At 32.7% G+C, this 4407-nt stretch overlaps 1 long non-coding RNA gene across 3 annotated transcripts; it reads left to right on the plus strand.

Moving 5' to 3' along the window:
- On the plus strand, positions 1-4124 carry LOC122580403. Of its 3 annotated transcripts, XR_006320789.1 has the most exons (4): positions 1-239; positions 640-698; positions 1239-1300; positions 3901-4124. It is a non-coding gene; the product is annotated as an uncharacterized LOC122580403 (long non-coding RNA). The 3 variants fall into 3 exon arrangements; XR_006320788.1 differs by lacking the exon at positions 1239-1300; XR_006320787.1 differs by lacking the exon at positions 3901-4124 and having other exon boundaries at positions 1239-1558.
- Positions 4125-4407: the final 283 nt, after the last annotated feature.

Genomic DNA, 4407 nt, shown 5'->3' on the forward strand with positions numbered 1-4407 from the left:
TTACTTTCTTCAATCTTCTTCCATCTCCATTTCCAACTAACTTCATCCTTTCATCTAATATTCTAATCAGAAAAATTCAAATCAAGTGAATAATAATTATAACAATAACAATCTTTTGGGAAGAATTTCAATTGGAGGATTGGAGAAGTGGGTGTGTGTGGTGGTCAAAATTTCAAGAGAAAAGGGAAGGAAAAGAATTTGTAATTTAAAATCTTGTAATTGTTCTTTAAATCCTTAAGGTAATGATTCTCTAACCTAGTTTTGATTTGTGATTAGAATTAGGGTTCTTGAGATGCCTAAATTTGAGAGGTTTTTGCTAAAAATTTAGTTTGTATGATTTTCCCCCAAATTATAGATTTTTGGTGTTAGTTATTGAGTTGCATGATTAATTTGATTAAGAATTTGAATGTTGATAATGAAACTTTGATTTTTGGAAGAATGAAGATTTTTCTAGTTGAATAAAATGGTGATTGTGTTGGTGAATTGAAGTCACCAAGTGAAGTTTTTGAATAAAAAGCAACTCAATGACAAAGTAAAATAATTTTGGATTAGGAATGCTAGTTAATTGTTAGTATGGCTAGGTTGAGCTAGTCAAGAGTAATTAATGTGACCTTTTATGAATATTGTGATTATTGATAGGTTGAAAGCAATAATGTGTGTTCCTATGGCCACCATGGACTTGGTTGTTCGTCATTAAGGTGAGTACATTTATATATGTTTATATACATATTGGGTCAATCACACGAGGACGGGTAGGGAGACTATAGTTATGTTTTGAAGGGATAAAGACCATACGTGGGTATGACGTATGGTGTAAGACCATACAGGGTATGGCTAATCATGGAAAGACCATACAGGGTATGGCGTATGGTGTAAGACCATACGGGGTATGGCTAATTAAGGAAAGACCATACGGGGTATGGCAATGTGAATTGGTTGTTGATAACACATTTGAAATGAACACTTGATAGCGTGGAGTTATATGATTTGTATTTGCGTAATATTGCAGTGTATGCAATCCTTGGTATATTGGTAGGTTTTTAGGTGTATTGATTGTAGAATTGTCTTATGATTTCATATTTTATTTGGTAGTATACTTGTGAACATGTTTGAGGTGGTATGGTGATCTATTATACCTATGTTATGGTTTTCGTGTATTGATTTCATCATGTGTGTAATTGTATATGAATGTATTTACTAAGCATTCGCTTACCTTTTAGTTGTTTATCATTTTATAGGTGGTTCCGAAAGAAGGAACTAATAATATTGTGGGTTGTAGAAGTTGCTAGTGATCTTGAAGGTAGCTTGCCTTTTTGCGAAAAAATGGTATTTATGGTAGAACCTAGTTTATCCCACCTCATTTGGCTCTTGATGCTATCTTGGTGTTTTGAATCTTGTGGTTATGAATCTTGTTCAATTTGGTGATGGTAGCTAGTCTTGTTAAACTTGGAAGTTAAATGAATGTTTTGGGTTATGTGATGAAATGGGTAATGTGCCCAATTTATGTTGAAATGTACATGTTATCAAATGAAAGCTTTTGAAACGTTTGATTGCTTGATATGATCTTATTTGAGTCAATAACAATGCTTGAAAATGTTTGAATTTGAGTCGAAATGTTGAAAAACGTCAAAAGGTGTGCTTTTGGAGTACAACAGGTCAGCAGGAAGCGCGGACTCTGACACTCCTAGCACGGACGATGTCAGGTCAACTGCGGATGATGCAATTCCGCATCTTCCTCCCTCTACTGTCTTCGAACCTTGATTTTTCCTAAGCCTTCATTTGACCTTTTTAGGTCCTGAAATGTGACATCCGGCAAAATTCGGGGTCCGTTTGACTCGCGAGAAAACCACTTTCTTTGACCATACTATATGATGATTAATAATGAATATGAATATACTCATATATATATATATATATATCTAGACTCATACATGAAACTATGTGTTAGTTGATTTTTGTGTATAAGTAACTTATCGGTAAAACGTTAACTAGTATATATGCTTTCACTCGACCACCTTTGCGTGAGATGGATTTCAAATGAAAAATTAGATAAAAGAAAATGATTATTTTGTTTAATAAATATATTGATAACCTTATGTTATAATAATAATAAACCTTATGTTAAAATACTATACCTTAAATTAACCTACTAATTAAATAATTCTTCTACTAACTAAACTAATTAAAATAATTAAGCTAAATTACACTTCAAGCCCTCTAAAACCTCTAAATTTCAGCCTCACCCCCTCCCCATACTAACCCTAACTATATAAACTCATTAAACTATTACATCTCAACCCTAATCACATACTAAACTATTCTTATATTACTAAAACACACACTCCTCTTTCTCCCTCTCTTGCAACTCACGGCCACTACACCAAAAGTGCAGCCGCCTAAACACCCCTAAACAACATCACAAAAATATTACCTAAATATGAAGTAAGAGGTATTATAGCATTATCTTTAATAAACAAATATAAAGATCATTTCCCATTTCAAATTCTTCTTTGGAGCTGGCCACGTAACACACTTACAAACACAAATCATCACTTTTGATCACCAAAAATACTTGGAGTCATTAGATCTTGAACATACAATATTACAAAGTAAGTTTGATCATTATAAATGACCACCTTCTTCTTGATGAGGGCTGGTCGAATAACTCATGGGTTGAAAACCCATATATTTTATACTATTTTTATCTTTTAAGTCCTCTTCAATGATTTGTCTATGCATCTTTGATGTTTGGCTTTTGGGTTCAAACCTTTAATCATTGTTTAAGACAAGAGAAGGATGGATTTAGTTAATATTATATTACTAGTATAATATAAATTATTTTCATTGGGATTCATCACCAAAAAGTTTATTCTTTTATTCTTTGTTAAGATCCAAGTTGATTTATTCTTTTGTTTGTATATGCTTTGTTCTTTGTTTGTATGTGATAAAGAATGTTGGGTCTAATGATTGAATAACATAAGAAAAATAAGAAATGTAAAGTATACTCTTGGACTCATTAACATGAGTGAAGATTTATTAATTATATATACATTTGTTTGGATTTATGCATGTGAAAGAAATTCCAACAGATTGTATTGTTTCACATCTTAAATTCATACACTAGTATATAGTTAATATGTCCATCAATCATGTTATATTATAACACTCTAATATTAATACATACTTGTGCGCTTTAACTACAAGTGTACTGCACACGCGTGAGTATGAGCACAAGTATGTAATGATCCAAAAGATTCGTATGTGTATATATATGTTTATACTTATATGTTTCCTCTAATGCACTTGGGAAAACACCTACAGATTGTAAGGTCTTAGGTGCATTAGTGTGTCCATGCAAACTATTATACCTACCCGATACACCACATCTTTTCTTCATCCATACCCTCTTAAGGTGAGATCTCCTTAGCCCCATCTTACTTATATATTTTGGGCTGCAATACATACTCTTACTTTTATGAACACAAGTACATGCACAACGATATACAAGGCTATTATAAGTTACTATGTTCACAACAAGTCCTCACAATCATGATATGTTAATTATGGATTTAAACGTGGATATGTTGAATAGCGCTATTTGGGTTGACACACCCCACCCGGCATAAACACGGCGGGGAGCCGAACGGGTGACACATATTTGTAAACATTCGGTACCTTGAACAAGTACCGGGAGGCAAACTATAACAACGTGTCAGTTTCGTATCATGAGCTTATATAGATGTATACTTCTTACATTCTTAGCATTGTTGTTTAACAATGACTACATTCATTGTGGTAAAGCAATGGTTAACTTATGGCTTGTGGTTCATGGCTAAACGTTTTATTAAAACCTAAGGAACTCACCAACTTTATGTTGACACAATTTAGTATATATTGCAGGTGATTAGATGTTGTCATGCTTGGATTGCCACTTGTTGTTGCTTGTACTTGTTGAATAAAGACCCTTCTCACCATGCCTGCTAGTGCTCCAACTTTTGCTAAAGGATATGGATTTGTAGATCAAACGTCTTTCTCAATGTTTTCAAATCAAGACTATTTTAACTTCATGTAATGTCTTTGGATCTTTGAATAAATATTGTTTAATAAAATGCATGTTTTCAAAACGACAACATTTAAGTGTCGTTCATTATACTCTTGTGTTGTGATATTATTGAAGTCACGTCCCACACGTTGACCCATATTTTGGGGGTGTGACATGAAACTTATATAGTAGACTATTTACATCATTTTAAGAACATTTCAAGTGTCTTTTCTTGAATTGCAATATTTTGATTTTTCGCGAAAAATGACCGGATTCTTCTAAGTATAAGTTAAAAAGTTTCGGTTTTTAATATTTGTGTTCTTTTAGTGTTGGTTTCTTTCACGTAATCATTTTAAAAAGAGTAT

Source organism: Erigeron canadensis, chromosome 8 (assembly GCF_010389155.1).
Source record: "Erigeron canadensis isolate Cc75 chromosome 8, C_canadensis_v1, whole genome shotgun sequence".
In the NCBI taxonomy this organism is placed as follows: Eukaryota; Viridiplantae; Streptophyta; class Magnoliopsida; order Asterales; family Asteraceae; genus Erigeron; species Erigeron canadensis.